Source organism: Manacus candei, unplaced genomic scaffold, assembly GCF_025592945.1.
Source record: "Manacus candei isolate 608988 ecotype Guabito, Panama unplaced genomic scaffold, ASM2559294v1 h1tg000078l, whole genome shotgun sequence".
NCBI classification, from domain to species: domain Eukaryota; kingdom Metazoa; phylum Chordata; class Aves; order Passeriformes; family Pipridae; genus Manacus; species Manacus candei.
This window is the reverse complement of record NW_026138126.1, coordinates 422921-443482: the sequence shown is the minus strand read 5'-3', so window position 1 is coordinate 443482 and position 20562 is coordinate 422921. Positions and strand designations below refer to the sequence as shown.

At 42.9% G+C, this 20562-nt stretch overlaps 1 long non-coding RNA gene across 1 annotated transcript; it reads right to left on the bottom strand.

Annotated features, from left to right (window-relative positions):
• Positions 1-8910: 8910 nt before the first annotated feature.
• On the bottom strand, positions 8911-12674 carry LOC127481344 (uncharacterized). Its single transcript, XR_007908200.1, has 2 exons — positions 12413-12674; positions 8911-9221 (listed from the first exon to the last, which is right to left on the bottom strand). It is a non-coding gene; the product is annotated as an uncharacterized LOC127481344 (long non-coding RNA).
• Positions 12675-20562: the final 7888 nt, after the last annotated feature.

Here is a 20562-nt window from a genome sequence, read left to right as displayed (position 1 = left end):
GGATGATTATGAAACAGTCAGCTCACTGATTACCCCCATCAATACTAGACGATGCCCGCAGTATACACCCGTCCCAGCCCCTCCAGGAGCCCTCAAATCCCATCCTGGTCCCACAGGACACTCCCAACTTCCCCTCAAACACTCCGAGGCCCCCAGATTGACTCCCAGATCCAGAAAACTCTTGCTACCTGCCCATGGAGTGCCCAGTGTGGCCCACCAACTGCACCACAAAGCCAAAGCTTCCAGGCTTTCTTTCCTGGGAATTAGGGCTGTTCTTTCCTATTTTCAGCCATGCCTCCCAACTGATAGCCCAACTCCCAAACTGCTAGCATGCCTGTTGATACAGAATTGTTAAAATAAACCTTGTCAGTATATGTTTTCAGACACCGATTATTTAGTGTCGTTTCACTTTAATCCACCCCAAGGGAATTATTAATAAAAACCTGAGTTACCCCCTCTCCCCTTTTCCTGGGGCGGGTTGTAACACCAATCAGCACTGACTCCGCCCAGTAGGCAGAGCAAAGGAAGTTTCCTTTTGGTTTAGGGTTTAGTGTTAGGGTTAGGGTTAGGGTTAGGGTTAGGGTTTAAGGTTAGGGTTAGGGTTAGGGTTAGGGTTAGGGTTAGGGTTAGGTTTTGAGTTAGGGTTAGGGTTAGAAAGGGTTAGGGTTAGGGTTAGGAAATTTAGGGTTAGAGTTAGAGTTAGCAAAAGTTAGGGTTAGGGTTAGGGTTAGGTTTAGGGTTAGCAAAAGACAGGGTTACTGTTAGGGTTAGGGTTAGGGTTAGGGTTAGGGGTATGGGTAAGGGTTAGGGTTAGGAAGAATTTGTCTCAGTGCGCGATCTAACAATCGCGGTTTTAGCCCATTCTGGACAGGCAGCGGTGCCCAATAAGCCCCTCTCAGGCTATAAGCCCGATTCATTGCCCACCGCTGTCAGAATCTTGTGCTTTTTCTCTTGGGTCTCTGCTTTTGCTGTTGCTGTTCAGTTGCGTGTCTGGCAGAATACCCACCGCCGTCCAGTATGTACTCTACTTCTATAGAGCACTGTCCCCTAACCCCAACATTAAAAGAGAGACTGGGAGCTATGCGCAAACCCTGTTCCCTAACCCTAACCAAGAGACTGCAAGCTATGCGCAAACCTTTTTCCCTAACCCTAACCTTAAAAGTGAGAATGCAAGCTATGCGCAAACCCTTTTCCCTAACCCTAACCCTAAAAACGAGACTGCAAGTTATGCGTAAACCCTCTTCCCTAACCCTAACCTTAAAAAAGAGACTGCAAACTATGCGCAAACCCTGTTACCTAACCCTAACCTTAAAAAAGAGACTGCAAGCTATACGCAAACCCTTTTCTCTGAACCTACCCTTAAAAAAGAGACTGCAAGCTATGTGCAAACCCGATTCCCTGACCCTAATCCTAAAAAAGCGAATGCTTTAGGGTTCGGGTTAGGGTTAAGGTTAGGGTTAGGGTAGGGGTTAGGGGTTAGGGTTGGCGTTAGGGTTAGGGTTAGTCAGAATCTGTCTCAATGCGCGATCTAACTATCGCGGGTTTACCCCATTCCAGGAACGCAGTGGTGCCCAGTAAACCCCTCTTGGGCTATAAACCCAATTCAGTGCCCACCGCTGTCAGAATCTTTTGCTTTTTCTCTTGGGTCTCTGCTTTTGCTGTTGCTGTTCTGTTGCGTGTCTGGCAGAATACCCACCGCTGTCCGGTTTGTACTCTGCTTCTATAGAGCACTGGCCCCGCCCACTGGGTGGAGTCAAGAGGTGGAGTCCATGTTGATTGTTCTGCGTCACTGGCTCCGCCTACTGGGCGGAGTCAGTGCTGATTGGTGTTGCAACCCGCCCCAGGAAAAGGGGAGAGGGGGTAACTCAGGTTTTTATTAATAATTCCCTTGGGGTGGATTAAAGTGAAACGACACTAAATAATCGGTGTCTGAAAACATATACTGGCAAGGTTTATTTTAACAATTCTGTATCAACAGGCATGCTAGCAGTTTTGGTGCTGTCATACCACAATGTGACACAGAGATAACCTTTGGTGGGGGGAAAGAAAATGCATAGGGGAGAGAAAGGCAGGATAAGAGCAAGGGAGAGTAAGAGAAAGAAAAGCTGAGAGTGGACAGATGTATATAGTCACCGCCCACAGGGTTCAGCGATGCTTCCATGTCTGTCAGTTGAAGTGGTGGCCTTGATCTGCCGGGGGTGAAGGAGGGAAGTCCCCATACTCCAAGAAGTTATGAGTTATAGCCATGATTAGTGTCACGGACCATGCCTCGAGCCTCCAACATCTCGAGGGTTGCAGTCTCTCTTCTAAGGTTAGGGAACAGGCTTTGGGCATAGCTTGCAGTTACTGTGTGGACCAATTGTCAGAGACTGAAATGGTTAATGATTTATGCATTCTAGGAGACTTTTCAGGCTTTTGACTTGCATGATACCTCTGATGAACAGTCGGGCCCCTCCCTCCCTCCAGTGCTGACAGTGTGAAGCCCTGAAAAGGCAAGAGCTGAGCTTACAGGCTTTTGACTGTTGATATATCTGATGAGGAATCAGGCCCCTCCCTCCCTCTGCTATGAGATGTTAGGGTTAGGGTTAGGGTTAAGGTTAGCAAGGGTTAGGGTTTAGGTTTTAGGGTTTACGGTTTGGGGTTTAAGGTAGCGTTAAACCATCATTTTCTGGGTATAGGCCCGATAGCTTAATTAGCTGACCTTACTAGAAAATACTATAGAGGGAGTATAGAGGATTTTGATTCCTTTAGTGTAGGTTTGATTCCTACTTTTCTAAAATTAGGAAATGAGAGGATTGGTATACCTCTATGTTTACTTTATCATAGTAACCCTTTTGGATTCAGGCACATTTCCTTGAGTGTCTTAGGTAGGGGGGTAGGCCTGCATAGGAGATAGGAAGGCTGGTATGCCATAGGCATATGTTAGGGGTAAGAAGTTTTTTCAAAGCAAATGTATGAGTTGATCATATCGGAATCGAGGGTAAGAGGCGCGGATTCATAAGAATCCTGCGGAAAGGAGGAGGGGCTTTGTAGCTAAAGTAGGGGGAATGAGTTCTTGAGGGAGATTAAGTGAGCTGGGGTTTAGGAATAGAATGGTTGTGAGTGCATTTATTAGTATAATATTAGCATATTCGGCAAGAAAAAACAAGGCGAATGGCCCTGCAGCATATTCTACGTTGAACCCTGAGACTAGTTCAGATTCTCCTTCTGTCAGGTCAAATGGAGCGCGGTTTGTTTCGGCAAGAGTGGAGATATATCATATTATTGCTAAGGGCCAGGAGGAGAAAATGAGGTAGAGAGGTTCTTGAGTTGTAGCTAGGGTATTGAGGGTGTAGTTACCACTAAGGATAATTACGGATAGGAGAATAATGGCTAGGGTAACTTCGTAAGAGATAGTTTGTGCGACTGCTCGGAGGGCGCCGATTAAGGCATATTTTGAGTTAGAGGCTCACCCTGATCATAGAATTGAGTAGACTGCCAAGCTAGATAGAGCTAGAAGGAAGAGTATGCCAAGGTTTAGGTCAGTAAGGGGAAAGGGTAGGGGAAGTGGTGTTCAGATTGTAATTGCTAGGAGAAGGGCTAAGATAGGAGTAGATATAAATAAGTAAGGGGATGAAGTCGATGGACGAATTGGTTCTTTAATGAATAGCTTTACTCCATCTGCTATAGGTTGTAAGAGACCAAATGGTCCTACAATATTAGACCCTTTTCGGGTTTGCATATAACTTAGAATCTTAAGTTCAACTAGGGTAAGAAATGCTACAGCGATGAGGATGGAGAGAGCATAGGATATTGATATAATAAAGTAAGTGAGGGTTAAGTGAATTGTCATGTGGTTTGTGTTGGAGTTAGGGAGAGGATTTGAACCTCTGGGTAAAGGGCTTAAGCCTTCTGCATTTGCCAAGCTCTGCCACGCTAGCGGTCCTTTTCTAGGAGGGGGTTATGGTGGAGCTCTTAGTAATTTAGTTGGGTTCATTACTGGGTGCGAAGGCGTGCTTGTGGCATAGGCCTTACTTCTTCGATCCTTTCGTACTAGAAGGAGTTGTAACATAGATAGAAACCGACCTGGATTACTCCGGTCTGAACTCAGATCACGTAGGACGGTTAATCGTTGAACAAACGAACCCTTGGTAGCGGTTGCACCACTAGGATGTCCTGATCCAACATCGAGGTCGTAAACCTCCTTGTCGATGTGGGCTCTTGAAGGAGATTGCACTGTTATCCCTGGGGTAGCTAGGTTCATTAATCAATTATATTGGGTCTGGTTACTATTAGCACGTTGATGGGTAGTTCTTGCTTAAGATGGATTGTCTGATATTTGGAGGTTAAGTTTGTCTCCAAGGTCGCCCCAACCAAAAAATGCACACCAGCAAAATCCCGGGGGAGTAGGCCCTGTGGGTGAGTATTGTTTATGGGAGTGGTAGCAGATTTTAAAGTTCCACAGGGTCTTCTTGTCTTATGGGGTTATTCCTGCTTTTGCACGGGAAGATCAATTTCACTGATTATCTGTAGGAGACAGCTAAGACCTCGTTAAGCCATTCATACAAGTGCCGATTTATGGGACAATTTATTGCGCTACCTTTGCACGGTTAGGATACCGCGACCGTTGAACGAATTGTCACTGGGCAGGCTTCACCTTTAATACTTGGTTTGCTAAAGGCTATGTTTTTGGTAAACAGTCGGGCCTTGGATTTGCCTAGTTCCTTTTACAGATTTTAATCGTCTTTGGGGGCGCTCCATAGGTGGGTTAACAGAGTTTTGGGTATAAGGTCTTGTTAAGGTTAAAAAATATCCTGTGGATTGTTAATAATGTTGTAATGTAAGCTTGCGCCATAGAGGGGATCCCTAGTTACTTATTTTAGCATAAATTCTCTTATTTAATATAAGTTGGCCTATTGGGGAAGAGGGAGTCATGAGGAAGTTTAGATTTTTTTAGGTGAGGAGCTTTGACGCATTCTTTAATGGTGGCTGCTTGAAGGCCCACAATTAAGCTGTAATTAAATTTATCCGCTAGGGGAGAGTGTATTCTTTTTTAAAGGAGCTGTACCTCCTTTAAATAGCCCTTAATTCGCTTCATGTGGGTTGAGTGTAGTCCTGGGAGGTGAATTAAGAGGGAACTAAGATTCATTTCATAGGCAACCAGCTATCACCCAGCTCGATTGGCTTTTCGCCACTACTAACGAGTCTTCCCACTCTTTTGCAACAGAGACGGGTTTGCTCAGTAGATAGCTGCTCGTAAGTAGCTCGCTTGGGTTTCGGGGAAGCAAGCTTAAATTGGCGTTTTGCTTGGGTAGTTCTCGCTAAATCATGATGCAAAAGGTACAAGGGTTGGTCTTTGCTATTTATTGCTTGGTTTGTCATTACTATTTCATTCTTCCCTTACGGTACATGATCTCTATTGCGTCTTGAGTTTACCTTTCTATCGCCTAGACTAGGTTGAGTGAGAGAATGTTTTGATTTAATGGGTAGTATTAACTTAGTTTCTATGTAATCTGGTAGAAGAGTTAGAGTTAGGCTTCAAGGCGATCTGATATGGAACAGATATCTTTCAGGTGTAAGCTGAATGCTTTAGTTATAGCTACGTCTTGGTAGACTAAGTGCACCTTCCGGTACACTTCCCTTGTTACGACCTGCCTCATCTCTAGCTTAGGGGTTTATTATAAATAAAATTAATCCTAGCTTGTGAGGAGGGTGATGGGTGGTATGTACGTGCTTCAGAGCCAACTTAAAGGAGGCATTATTATCCTGCTTTACTGCTAAATCCGCCTTTTAGGAGTGATTTCACACTCCTTGTCGTGAGTTATTCTATGCTAGAAAATGTAGCCCATTTCTACCATCTCATGAGCTATACCTTGACCTGTCTTATTAGTGGGATGTTGCTGTTGTGCCCACTGTTAAACCCTCAGTTTAGGGGTGGGCTGACGACGGCGGTATATAGGCTGATTTGGCAAGGGATGGTTGGGTGTATCGTGGGTTCTCGGTTATAGAACAGGTTCCTCTAGGTGGGTTTGGAGCACCGCCAAGTCCTTAGAGTTTTAAGCGTTTGTGCTCGTAGTTCTCAGGCGGATGCTTAAGTGGTGAAAGCATCGGGATTTAGGGCCAGGCATAGTGGGGTATCTAATCCCAGTTTGTGTCCTGGCTTTCGTGGAGTTTTGTTGATCATGAAGCTAAGATCATTTCTATGGGAGTATTGGATGCATCTTGTGCTTATAACAGCTTGGTTACATTTCAGTCTTAGTTGAAGTGATAATGAAAAACCACTCTTTACGCCGTATAAAGTTAATTTGGGTTTCTTGTGTGACCGCAGTGGCTGGCACAAGATTTACCAACCCTGGTAAGTTGCTTTAACTAAGTCAAGTTTACACTTATTGCTTAATATTAATTACTGATGAAAACCCGTGGGGGTGTGGCTAGGCAAGGCATTTTGGGCTACAATTGGAGTGGTGTGCCTGATGCCTGCTCCTGCTGTCTTTTTAAGGTGCTGAGGGCATTTTCACTGGGATGCGGATACTTGCATGTATATATTTGGCAAGAACTAACTGTAAGGTTAGGACTAAGTCTTTTTTGTCCTTGGGTATGTGTAATAGCCGTCTTAACATCTTCAGTGTTATGCTTTATTGTAAGCTACAAGGACTAAGGCTGTTATAGGCATAGTGACTATTATTTGTGCTTGTTTTAGTTGTAGTAATAGTTGATATTGATTTAGGATTTGTTTAGTGGTTGGAGAAGTAGTTCTAGTGGATAACAAAAATGTGTTGTTGAGAAGTTAGAAGAATAGAAAGGGGCAGGATTGTAGTGTTGTGGGCGGGTTTGTTAAGGTTTATGTTCTTGTAGTTGAAATTACAACGATGGTTTTTCAGGCCAAAGGTCTTGGATAGAGGCCAAGCAGGAATTGTTATGATGTGCTTTATACTATTTTTAAGTGTTAGTTTTATTTTGGGAGGACTAGCAGTTGCTTCCAATCCTTCTCCATACTATGCAGTAGTGGGGTTAGTGTTGGCGTCTAGTGTAGGGTGTGGATGGTTAATGAGTTTGGGGGTGTCTTTTGTATCACTAGTGTTATTTCTGGTATATTTAGGTGGGATGTTAGTGGGTTTTGTGTATTCGGTTTCATTGGCAGCAGATCCATTTCCTGAGACCTGAGGGGACTGGCAGGTTGTTGGGTATGGTGCTGGGTTAGTTTTAGTGTTGGGGGGTGGGGTGTTTATTATAGGGCTATCTGAGTTAGAGTGGTTAGGGATAAACACAGTGGATAGTGGGGGTGTTTTATCTATTCGGTTGGATTTTGAGGGAGCGGCTATGTTTTATTCTTGGGGGGTGGGACAATTTTTAATTGCGGGCTGGGGTCTGTTGCTGACGTTGTTTGTTGCGCTAGAACTTGTACGAGGGTTGTCTCGTGGGGCAATTCGGGCGGTTTAAGGAGGTGTGGTTCAGAGAATAGTTTAATGAAAATGCCAGCTTTGGGAGTTGGTGATAAAGGTTTGATTCCTTTTTTTCTGAAGGGTTGGAAAAAAGTTTGGGACCAACTGTTAAAGGTGTATGTGGGTGGAATATTAGTTAGAGTAGTGGGGGCGATTAATTGGGGAGGTAAGAGGGTGAAAGGAAATGATGGGGTAGATTAAAGTGTAAACAAAGAAATGAAGAAATGAATGATGAAAGGAAGTGATGGGGTAGATTAAAGTGTAAACAAACAAATGAACAAATGAATGATGAAAGGAAATGATGGGGTAGATTAAAGTGTAAACAAACAAATGAAGAAATGAATGACGAAAGGAAATGATGGGGTAGATTAAAGTGTAAACAAACAAATGAAGAAATGAATGATGAAAGGAAATGATGGGGTAGATTAAAGTGTAAACAAACAAATGAAGAAATGAATGACGAAAGGAAATGATGGGGTAGATTAAAGTGTGTTAAAAATTTAACAAATTGATGATGCAAATGTCTGAATTGGAAAATTAGGGGAATGGAAAGTTTGTAAAATTTGAAATTTTTGTTAAAAAATTTAAAAACAAAAATTAATGATGAATAGAGGGAAAGTCCCTAGATCATTGCAAAAAATGACAAAATTTTTGTCATTTTTTGTGAAATTGACGACAAAAAATATGTCTGGCGTACATTAATTAAATTGCAACTTGATGACAGACGTAATGGAAAAACCAAGCCAACAGCACGTGACAGTGCATCAGTGCAACAGTATGAGACCGAATAACACTTGAAACCATATCATTAATTTTCACGCGAAAGTGAGAAAACCGCTCGCCGACCATAAGGGGTACATGTCAACCATATGTGGGAGCCCCCTGGCGGAGCACTCTGAAGGGCTTATTGAGATCTACCCCAAAAAAAACCCCCAAAAGTTTAGAAGAGAGAAAATGCCGTGATCACGAGGTCCAGGTTGGCCGAACATCCCCAACCATTAGTAACGGAGCGCAAGTTTAGGAAAATTAAGCAAGTTAAGGCCCTGACCGAGGAACCAGAGGCGACAAAGAGTAAGTTATGAGAGTGGGTTATTGGTGGAAAGGGAAAGAATACACCTGAAGCTGGACATGATAAACATTACTAACACCGGGTTGCTGGTTTCTCGTGAGGAGTACGACTAATAAATAACCCAGCACTTCTTGGTTGGTACATAGAGCAAGGTTAAGTGGTGAGTGGTCCATGGACCATGGATTTTAGGTTCTGTGACGTTCCTCGTATTGAGAAGGATTTTATGCGAAAATTAGCAGCCTTAGGTTTTAGTTCGTTTGGCGGGATTATTCCTAGAACATGACATGTTATGTCCTTGTGTGGGAATGTGCCTAGATCTGTGAATGACAAGTTTTGGATTGTATGGGAGATAGTATGGAAATTTGGATGGTTTTTGCAATAATAGTATGTCAGATTTTCCTACATGCATGTTATGTCTAATGTGGTGGAGGATGCTATGCAAAGTAATACATACCGTAGGGTATGGGGGGAGGGGGGGGCCCCTCCCCTTGATGTACGTGTTGATTGGAAAGTTGGGGGGTGCTTGGATATTTTTTGGAAAACTCTAAGAAGGGGCGGCCTTCAGTCTTTGGTTTACAAGACCAACGTTTTTTATAAACTATTAGAGTGGTTAGAGGTTGAGTATCTTATTTTCTAGGAGACTAGTAATGGGGAATAAGATGAGAATGATTGTGAAGTAGGTAGTTGAGGCGAGTTGTCCAATGATAATAAATGGATGTTCGACTGGTTGGCTACCGATTCATGTAAGGATTAAAAAATTTGTTACTAGGATTCAGAATAGAAGTTGGGAGAGAGGTCGGAAGGTTATAGTTCGTTGCTTTGATATGTGGAGGAATGGGGTTAGAAATAGAATTAAGACGGAGGCGGCTAGGGCTAGGACTCCTCCTAATTTGTTGGGGATTGATCGTAGGATGGCATATGCAAATAGGAAGTAATGTGGGGAGGTGTTACTAATGGGTTTGCAGGTGTAAAATTTTCTGGATCTCCTAAGAGGTTTGGTGAGAATATGGCAAGTGTTATTAGAGGAATGAGGAGGAACAAAAGGCCTAGAATATCTTTTATTGAGAAATAGGGGTGGAATGGGATTTTGTCGCAGTCTGAATAAATACCTAAGGGGTTGTTTGAACCTGTTTCGTGTAAGGAAGTTAAGTGGATGAGGGTGAGACCTGCAATTAAGAATGGGAGGAGGAAGTGGAGGGCAAAGAACCGGGTAAGTGTAGGGTTGTCAACTGAGAATCCTCCTCAAGCTCATTCTACAAGTGTTTGGCCAATGTAAGGAATTGCTGAGAATAGGTTAGTAATTACTGTAGCGCCTCAGAATGATATTTGGCCTCATGGGAGGACATATCCTACGAAGGCAGTTGCTATTAGAGTTAAGAGGAGAATAACTCCTGTGTTTCAGGTTTCTTTATATAGGTAGGAACCATAGTAGAATCCTCGTCCAATGTGTAGGTAAATGCATATGAAGAAGAAGGAGGCGCCGTTTGCATGGAGGTTTCGGATTAGTCAGCCGAATTGAACATTTTGGCATGTATGGGCGACGGACGTGAATGCCAGGGTGATATCCTGTATAATGTATTGCTAGTAGGAGGCCAGTGGTGATTTGGATTGTTAGACAGATGCCAAGAAGAGATCCAAAGTTTCATCAGGCGGAAATGTTTGGTGGTGTTGGGAGGTCAATTAAAGAATTGTTGATTATTTTTAGAAGGGGGTGATGTTTTCGTAAGTTAGGGGCCATTAATTCTTAGTTCTGTGTAAATAAGATTATAATTAAGATAGATAGAGCGAAGGATCCTAGATAGGTTTTGATTAGTCCGGAGTGTAGAGTAGTTGAAATTTTGGATACTTTGAGTTGAAGGGTCGCTAGTCCTTCTGGGCCTATTTTTTTATATCAGGATAGGTCGATTAAATGGGATGCAATGTTCTGGCCGTTGTTTAGGAGTTTAGTAGAGCTGAGGCGGTGTATAAGGGGGTTAAAATATCCTAGAGTGCTGGAGAAGTTTATAGTGATATTTTGTTTGGGGGCAGAGAAGGTATGTGTGAGTTTTGATAGTTCTAATGCCAGAATGATGCCTAATGTTGTAATAATGATAGCAGTGGTTTTTCTGACCAGTGGTATGGTTATAGGAGGGGTTTTTGTAGGGGAGATATAAGAGGTAATTAATAGACCAGCTATAATACTTCTGAGAGCGAGACGAGTAATTGGGTTTGTGACTGCTGGGTTGTTTTCATTGATGGGAGTAATGGAGGGAATCCGGGTGTAGTCAGTTTGTACTAGTAGGGCTATAGGTAGGCTGTAAGTTGCAGTAAAAGCTGTAGCTACGAGGGTTAGGAGGAGTGCTCAGGTGTTTAGATAGGAGGTGTTAAGACTTTGGATAATGAGATCTTTTGAGTAAAACCCTGCTAAAAATGGTGTTCCTATGAGAGCTAAATTTCCGATTGTCAGGTATGAGGTAGTTGTAGGGAGTAGTTTCTGTAATCCTCCTATTTTTCGAATGTCTTGTTCACCGTTAAGGCTGTGAATGATAGACCCAGAGCAAAGGAAGAGTATGGCTTTAAAGAATGCATGCGTAGAGATGTGTAGGAAGGCTAGTTGAGGTAGATTTAGGCCAATAGTGACTATTATTAGTCCTAGTTGGCTGGATGTAGAGAAAGCAATAATTTTTTTGATGTCGTTTTGGGTAAGAGCGCATGTAGCGGCAAATAGGGTGGATAGGGCACCTATACAAAGGCACATAGTTAGGGCAATTTGGTTGTTACATAATATGTGGTGAGTGCGAATAAGTAGAAAGATTCCGGCAACTACTATTGTGCTGGAATGGAGTAGGGCAGATACAGGGGTTGGCCCTTCTATAGCTGCTGGGAGTCATGGATGCAGGTCAAATTGGGCAGATTTACCTGTGGCGGCTAGGATGAGCCCTAAGAGAGGGAGAAGGGATATTTGGTTTGGGGAGGATTGCTGTTGAATTTCTCAAGTGTTTATTGAGGATGCTAGTCATGCTATGCAGAGGATTAGTCCAATATCCCCAATACGGTTGTAAAGTACGGCTTGAAGTGCAGCGGTGTTGGCTTCTGCTCGACCGTGTCACCATCCAATCAGGAGGAAGGATATAATTCCGACTCCCTCTCAGCCGATAAATAAGAGGAATATGTTATTAGCAATGATTAGGATGAGTATTGCAATGAGAAAGATTAGAAGGTAAAGAGAGAATTTTGTGGTGTGGGGTTCTGAGGCTATATATCATGTTGTAAATTGAAGAATAGATCATGTTACGAATAGTGCAATAGGAAAAAACGTTAAGGAGTATTGGTCTATTTTAAGGCTAAAAGGGATTTTGAAGTTGGCAATAAATTTTCATTCTCAATAGAAAGTGGTATTTTCCATATTTAAGTAGATGGAGAGGATTATGGGAATTAAACTAACTATGAAGGAAGTTTTAACAGTGTGTATGATGGTTGTTGGAGAGTTTAGGTAGTTTTTGGATAGGAGGGGGAGTAGGATGGGTATAGAGAGGGTAGCCAGGGTCAAGAATATAGAGGTGTTGAGGATTAATGGGAAGTCCATTACTTTTACTTGGACTTGCACCAAGATGAATGGCTCCTAAGACCAGTGGATTGCTATTATCCTTTAAAAGTAAGGGGGCTGAGGTCTTAGGCTCAGATGCAAGAGTTAGCAGTTCTTGTTGGTTAAACCTCCCCTCGGCAGGCAAGAAGAGTTTAACTTCTATTTTTAGGATCACAGTCTAATGTTTGGTTTAAAACTATGCTTGCATGTGGGAATTCCTGAGATTAGCTCTGGTTTTAGGATGAGGAGGAGGGAGGGTAGGATATGAAGGGTTATAAGGAGATGTTCTCGTGTATTTGAATTTTGGGTGGTTGTAATATAGGTTGGAGTTGGACCTCGTTGGGTTATAAGGAGTACGTAGAGGGTATAGGCTGCAGTTAGTAGAGTTGCGGCTCCGGTTAGGATAATGGTGAAGGTGGATCAGTTGAAGAGTGCAATTATGATAGTTAATTCAGCTATCAGGTTAGTGGTAGGAGGAAGGGCTATGTTTGTTAGGTTGGCTAGGAGCCATCAGATTCCTGTTAGAGGTAAAAGGGGTTGTAGGCCTCGTGTTAGAAGGAGAGTACGACTATGTATGCGTTCCTAGTTTGTATTAGCTAGGCAAAATAGTATGGAAGAGGTGAGTCCATGTGAAATCATTAGGATTATGGCCCCTGAAAAGGATCAGTGGGTTTGGAGTATTGTTGCGGCAATGACTAGACCTATGTGGCTTACTGAGGAGTAGGCGATTAATGACTTAAGGTCGATTTGGCGTAGGCAGATGGAGCTTGTCATTAGTGCCCCTCATAAGGCTAGGGTTAAAAATGGGTAGTAGAGGTAGTCTAATAGGGAGTTTGTAATTATTGAGGTACGCATAATGCTGTATCCCCCAAGTTTGAGGAGGAGCGCAGCGAGAAGTATGGATCCTGCGATTGGTGCCTCTACGTGGGCTTTTGGGAGTCATAGGTGTAGTCCGTAAAGGGGAGCTTTCACTATGAAAGCGAGCAATAGGGCTAGACTTGATATGAGGCCTGTTCAGGAGTTTGTAAGAGATGAGTGTGAAAGTTTTATTATAGTGATGTGTATAGTTCCTGTTTGGGTGTGAAGATAGAGGATCACTACTAATAGGGGAAGAGAACTAATTAGTGTATAAAATAAGAGGTAGATTCCAGCACTTAAACGTTCTGGTTGGCTACCCCATTGTGTGATTAGAATTAGGGTAGGGATTAGGGTAGCTTCGAATGCGATATAAAATAATATCAATTCTAAGGCTGAGAAGGCCAAGATAATGAATGGTTGGGTGAGGATTATGGTTATGGTAAAAATATATTTTCGTGTGGGAGGTTCTTGTTGAAGGTGATTTTGACTTGCCAGGATTATAAGAGGTAGAAGTCAACAAGATAGAACTAATAAGGGGGATGAAATTTGATCAGTTCCAAGTCATGGTGATAGGTTTTTGCTAGGGTAATAGGTTGAAGGAAGTCATTGTAAGCTAGCGGTTGCAATTAAGAGGCTGTGCGAGGTGACATTGAGTCATAGGAATTTTGGAGGAGATAAGAGGGTCATGGGGAGTAATATGACTGTGGGGAGAATAATTTTTAACATTGTAGAAGGTTTAGATTGTGTAAATGATCCGATCCGCGAGTTTGGGTGGAAGCTACTAGGACTGCTAGACCGGCGCCTGCTTCACAGGCTGAGAATGCTAACATAAGAATGGGCATTAAGGTGGGGGATGTTGTTTGGGTTTGAATAGGTCATATGGAGAGGGCAATGTATATTGATAGTATTATGCTTTCTAAGCATAGCAGGGCAGAAATTAGGTGTATTCGGTGAAAGGCTAGTCCTAGACTACTTTGGGTGAAGGCAGAGTAGAAGCTTAAATGCAGAAAGGTCATTGAGAAAGTCACGGGGTAGGACTGTGGTTTGTTGAGCCGAAATCAACTGTCTTTGCTAGACTAACTTTCTGAAGTTATTCTGCTCATTCTAAGCCCCCTTGAATTCATTCATAAATTAGCCCTAGTGCGAGGAGGAGAATGACTGTGGAGGTTCATGTTAAGGTAGTGAGGGGGGAGAGGAGTTGAGTAGCCCATGAGAGGGGCAGTAGGAGGGCAATTTCTAGGTCGAACAAGAGGAATAAGATTGCGACAAGGAAGAATCGGATTGAAAATGGGAGGCGGGCAGAGCCCAGTGGGTCAAAGCCACATTCGTATGGGGATAATTTTTCTAAATCTGGATTTATTTGAGCTAATCAAAGGTTTAGTGAAGATAATACATAGTGATAGAGAAATTGTGAATATAAAGAGGATGATGTTAATTGCCTTTCTCTGGTTTTGATCCAGATTTTAGAGATTGGAAGTCAATTGTAATTAATATACTAGAAGGGCAAGATCCTCATCAATGGATTGTTATGTAGAGGAACAGTCAGATAATGTCAACAAAATGTCAGTATCAGGCCGCTGCTTCAAAGCCAAAGTGGTGGTTGGATGTGAAGTGGAATTTTACGAGGCGGAGGAGGCAAATCAAGAGGAAGGAGGATCCAATGATTACGTGGAGACCATGAAATCCTGTGGCGACGAAAAAGGTTGATCCATAGACTCCGTTGGCAATTGAGAATGGAGCTTCATAATATTCTATTGCTTGAAGTGCTGTAAAGTAGAATCCTAATAGGACGGTTATAAGTAGGGCTTGGGTAGCTTGGTTCCGATTGCCCTCTGTAATGCTGTGATGTCTCATGTGACAGTGACTCCTGAGGCTAGGAGGATAGCAGTGTTTAGTAGGGGGACTTCTATTGGATTGAGAGGTTTGATTCCTATAGGAGGTCATTGTCCTCCGAGTTCTGGAGTGGGGACTAAGCTGGAGTGGAAGAATGCTCAGAAGAATCCTAGGAAGAAGAATGCTTCGGATGTAATAAATAAAATTATTCCGTAACGTAAGCCCTTTTGGACTGTAGGGGTATGGTAGCCTTGGAATGTGCTTTCTCGTACGATGTCACGTCATCATTGGAGTATCACTAGGATTATAGAGAGTAGGCCTAGGAGTAAGAGTTGGATAGAGTTGTGGTGAAATCATATGGCTAACCCAGAGGAAGTGAGGAGGGCGGCTGCTGCTCCAAAAATGGGTCAAGGGCTTGGGTCTACTATGTGAAATGAGTGGGCTTGGTGTGTCATTAAGGGTTAAATGTTTTCTTGTAAGTAAAGGCTTAGAAGAAGTACAAAGACATACGCTTGGATTATTGCCACGACCACTTCTAGAATTGTTAAGAGGAGTAGAATTGTTATAGTTAGAAGGGACACGGTAGGTATAATGGGAAGGAGGACGGTAGTGGCTGTTGAAATGAGTTGGATGAGTAGGTGTCCTGCTGTGAGGTTGGCTGTGAGGCGAACTCCTAAGGCTAAAGGGCGAATGAGAAGGCTTGTTGTTTCAATTATGATGAGGGCAGGAATTAGAGGTGTTGGGGTGCCTTCTGGTAGGAGGTGTCCAAGGGAAGCTGAAGGTTGGTTTCGTAGGCCTGTTAGCAGGGTGGCAAGTCATAGAGGGAAGGCGAGGGCTAGGTTTATTGATAGTTGGGTAGTAGGTGTGAATGTGTAAGGTAGGAGGCCTAATAGGTTAATTGTTAGAAGTATAATTATGAGTGATGATAGGATTAGGGCTCATTTATGGCCTTTTTTGTTTAATGGGGTTATTAGTTGTTTTGTGATTAAATGGAGAAATCAGAGTTGAAGAGTTGAAAGACGATTTGTAACTCATCGATTGCCAGGAGAAGGAAGTAATAGGGTTGGGAATAACAGCGAGATGAGGATAAGGGGGATTCCGAGGAGGGTTGGGCTTATGAATTGATCAAAGAAGCTTAGGTTCATGGTCAGTTTCAGGAATGGGTTTTTATAGTGGGTAGTGTTTTGTTGGAGGGTGAGTTAGTTGGGGTAAATAGTAAGAGTTTAGGTTGAAGGATAAGAGAAAAAGTGAATCATGAAGTTAGTATGATAAAAAGTCAAGGTGCAGGGTTTAGTTGGGGCATGTCATTAAGGAGGGTGAATAATCCTCTTTCTCTAGCTTAAAAGGCTAGTGCTGGTTCATAGCTTCTTAATGATTAGGATGTTAGAAGTGAAGATCAGTTTTCGAAGTGTGTTAGAGGGGCTGATTCTACTACGATAGGTATGAAGCTGTGGTTGGCTCCACAGATTTCTGAGCACTGACCGTAGAAGATTCCAGGACGGGTTGTGATAAAGGAAGTTTGGTTCAGTCGTCCTGGAATTGCTAGTGCGACTATTAGGGCGTGGTCGTGAAATTCAATAAGTTCTTCTATAATAGGGGATGAAGCGTCTTGAAAACCAAATTGAGAGTGGTTGGCCATGGAGTTGGGATGGGATGTACTGGGTTTTCACCTGTGATTTAGTCTTGACAAGACCATGTAATGATTTTACTTACAACCCATAAGAAAGAAGCATGAGTGGTTTGATGCGGTTGGCTTGAAACCAGCTTATGAGGGTTCGATTCCTTCCTTTCTTGTACTTGGACAAAAGCTGGTTCTTCAAAGGTATGGTAGGGAGGAGGGCAGCCGTGAATTCATTCAATGTTTGTGGAGGGTAAGTTCTGGTTGCACTACTTTCCGTTTGGATGCGAAGGCTTCTCAGATAATGAACATTAGTATAATTACAGCTACTATGGAGATGAGGGAGCCGATGGAGGATAGGGTGTTTCATAGGGTATAAGCATCTGGGTAGTCTGAGTATCGTCGTGGTATACCAGCTAGGCCTAGGAAATGTTGTGGGAAGAATGTTAGGTTGACCCCAAAGAATATTAGTCCAAAGTGGGCTTTAGCTCATGTAGAGTGAAGGGTGTAGCCAGTGAACAGTGGGAATCAATGTGTGAAGCCAGCAAAAATGGCGAATACTGCCCCCATAGATAATACATAGTGGAAATGTGCAACTACGTAGTAGGTGTCGTGCAGGGCGATGTCTAGGGAGGAGTTGGCAAGAACGATGCCTGTTAGTCCACCAATGGTGAAGAGGAAAATAAAGCCTAGGGCTCATAGTATGGGCGGGTCTCATTTGATTGTTCCACCGTGTAGGGTTGCTAGTCAGCTGAAGACTTTAATGCCAGTGGGGATTGCAATAATTATGGTGGCGGATGTGAAGTAAGCTCGGGTATCTACGTCCATTCCAACTGTAAATATGTGGTGAGCTCATACGATAAAGCCCAAGAAACCAATGGATAATATGGCTCAGACTATGCCTATGTAGCCAAAGGGTTCTTTTTTACCGGCATAGTAGGCTACAACATGGGAAATAATTCCGAATCCTGGTAGGATAAGGATGTAGACTTCTGGATGGCCAAAAAACCAGAATAAGTGTTGATATAAAATTGGGTCTCCGCCTCCTGCGGGGTCAAAGAATGTAGTGTTTAGGTTTCGATCTGTATGAAGCATTGTAATGCCAGCAGCGAGGACTGGTAGGGAGAGGAGAAGTAGAACTGTAGTAATTAGGATGGATCAAATGAATAGAGGGGTTTGGTATTGTGAGAGAGCAGGTGGTTTTATATTGATTACTGTGGTGATAAGTTGATTGCCCCAAGGATGGATGAGACACCTGCCAGGTGAAGGGAGAAGATGGCAAGGTCTACTGATGCACCGGCGTGGGCTAGATTTCCGGTTAGGGGTGGGTATACTGTTCATCCTGTTCCGGCCCCGGCTTCTACTGTAGAAGATGCTAGAAGAAGTAGGAAGGATGGAGGAAGTAGTCAGAAGCTCATGTTATTTATTCGTGGAAATGCTATGTTGGGGGCACCAATTATTAATGGTACTAATCAGTTACCAAACCCTCCGATTATAATAGGCATTACTATAAAGAAAATTATAACGAAGGCATGTGCGGTGACGATTACATTGTAAATTTGGTCATCACCTAAAAGGGTGCCTGGTTGTCCTAGTTCTGCTCGAATGAGGAGACTAAGGGCTGTGCCGATTATACCAGCTCATGCGCCAAAAATAAGGTAAAGTGTGCCGATATCTTTGTGGTTAGTGGAAAATAGTCAACGGTTGATGAAAGTCATAGGTAAGATGGTTGAGTGTAGAAGCGTTAGGCTGTAGTCCTTTTTACAGAGGTTTGATTCCTCTTCTTATCGATTCTGTAGTGAAGTTCATGTTGAGTTGCAAGTTCATTGATGTGCATTAAACATGCGCCGGGATCTAGTAGACAGAAGCCTGTTGGTTGGGGCATTTAGCTGTTAACTAAAATTTTATGGGATCAAAGCCCATCTGTCTAGGGGGAGGTTCTAGCTTAATTAAAGCATCTGAGTTGCATTCAGGAGATGCAGGTTAGTATCCTGTGTACCTTAACAGAAACTAAGAGGGATTAGCCCTTGTTTAAGGCTTTGAAGGCCTTTGGTTTAAATAACCTAAGTTTCTAAGGGATTGCGAGTACTATGGGAGATAGTGGTAGGAGTATAATTGATAAGGAGGTAAAGGTTGTGGTTAGGGTGTTAGTTGGTTTGTTAGTTTGTCATTGTTTTATGTAGTTAGTGAAGTTTGGGGGTAGTGTGATGGTTGCACAGTAGGCCAGTCGTAGGTAGAAGAAAAGTCCAAGTAAAGAGAGTAGGGTAATAGCTGTGGCTACTACTGTTAGTTCTTGTTTTGTGAGCTCTTGAATAATTAACCATTTGGGTAGGAATCCCGTTAGGGGAGGAAGACCTGCAAGGGAGAGGAGAGTGAGCATAAGGATTGTGGTTAGTGATGGAATTTTGGTTCATGTGGATATAACAGTGGATAGTTTTAGGGTATTGGTTGTGTTAAGGATGAAGAAGATGGCGGAAGTTGTTACAGTATATAGATAGAACGTAATTAAAGTCAGATTGGGGTTATAGTTGAGAATAATAGTTATTCGTCCTAGGTGTGCGATAGATGAGAAAGCTAAAATTTTGCGAGTTTGGGTTTGGTTAAGTCCTATTCAGCCACCTAGGACTGCGGAAGCAATAGCTATCGAAGATAGGAGAGTTGGGTTGAGTGAGGGGGATGTTAGGTAGAATAGTGTGGTTGGTGGAAATTTTGTGACTGTGGCTAGTAGGAGGCATGTTGTTATAGTTCAGCCTTGAAGAACTTCTGGAAATCAGAAATGAAATGGGACTAAGCCTAGTTTAATTGAAATTGCAATAGTTAGTAGTGTACATGATATGGGGTGGGTTAGTTGGGTGATGTCCCATTGGCCAGAGAATCATGCATTGGTCATGCTGGAGAATAAAAGTAGCGTAGATGCGGCTGCTTGAGTTAGAAAGTATTTAGTAGAGGCTTCAATGGCTCGTGGATGGTGGCTTTTTCTGTTGTACTAGACTTTCTATTTTGCAGAAATTCCTGAGATTCATTGCGTTGTCCGAGCCCATACGATTGGACACACCTGTTCACCTGTCCAAACTTGGAAACTAGGTCTGCCAACCGGGAAAAGATTATCTCAAGTACTGTTGACTCCAAGTAAATGATCACTGTAATCCACTTAGATCTCCTCACTGGGGATAGACATGATTATATTATTGTCTGTATTTCCACTGTTACTCAGTTGTTATGTTGTTTACATTTTTAGAAATGACACTTCATCAATACACTGTTCGAGTCATTCACCAGTGTCATGGTCCAACCATGGACCATGCGGTGGGATGGAATCCAACAGCCCCCAGGAGCTGGTTTCTCCCCTGAGGGTGCAGAGCAGCAGGGCCTTTTCCAGACCCAACTGTACCTTCCAGAAAGATATCAACTATACTTTGCTTCTTTGCTGACTTCTGTTTTAGATGTCAATGTGTGGACCACCCTGGCCAACGTGACGAAGATGGACGTGATATGTGTGTCCATGGTAACTCCCACGAGTCCTTTTCGCACCTGTCTGGTTGGAATACCCATTGATAACTACTGGTGGGGAACTCTATATAATGAGACCATGTTAGCAAACTGCACATATCCAGGAGTTGACATTTCTTCTTAGAGATATATACCAGAACGCATCAGCTTGGTGCAATGAGACTCTGCAAAAACGATTTATTCCTGGATCCGATGTGATAGGTCTCCCAAATGATCTGTTTCTCATTTGTGGACAAAGAGCATGGAAAGGTATTCTGGGAAAGGCTGTAGGAGGCCCTTGTACCTTTGGACGATTAACCTTTTTTCATCCTCGCAGTGTAACCTTGCCTAAACTAAGAAGACGCAGACATAGCACATGGCGGTTTACTCCGGACTGTAACTCTGATGTAGAGTTTTGGAATAAGGCTGAAAGAATAACTGCTAGTGTAATATCTCAGATAGGGACTGCTCATGCTTTGGCTTCTCTAAATAAACTAGGATGCTGGTTGGCTAAAGAAGCTAATGCTACTTCTGCTGCTTTGAGTGCATTGCTCACAGATGTAGACTCTGTTAGACATGCAAGTTTACAAAATAGAGCTGCTATTGATTTTTTGTTGTTAGCCCAGGGACATGGCTGTCAAGATTTTGAGGGCATGTGCTGCATGAATTTAAGTGATCATTCTGAATCTGTTCATGCTAGCAGCCAGAA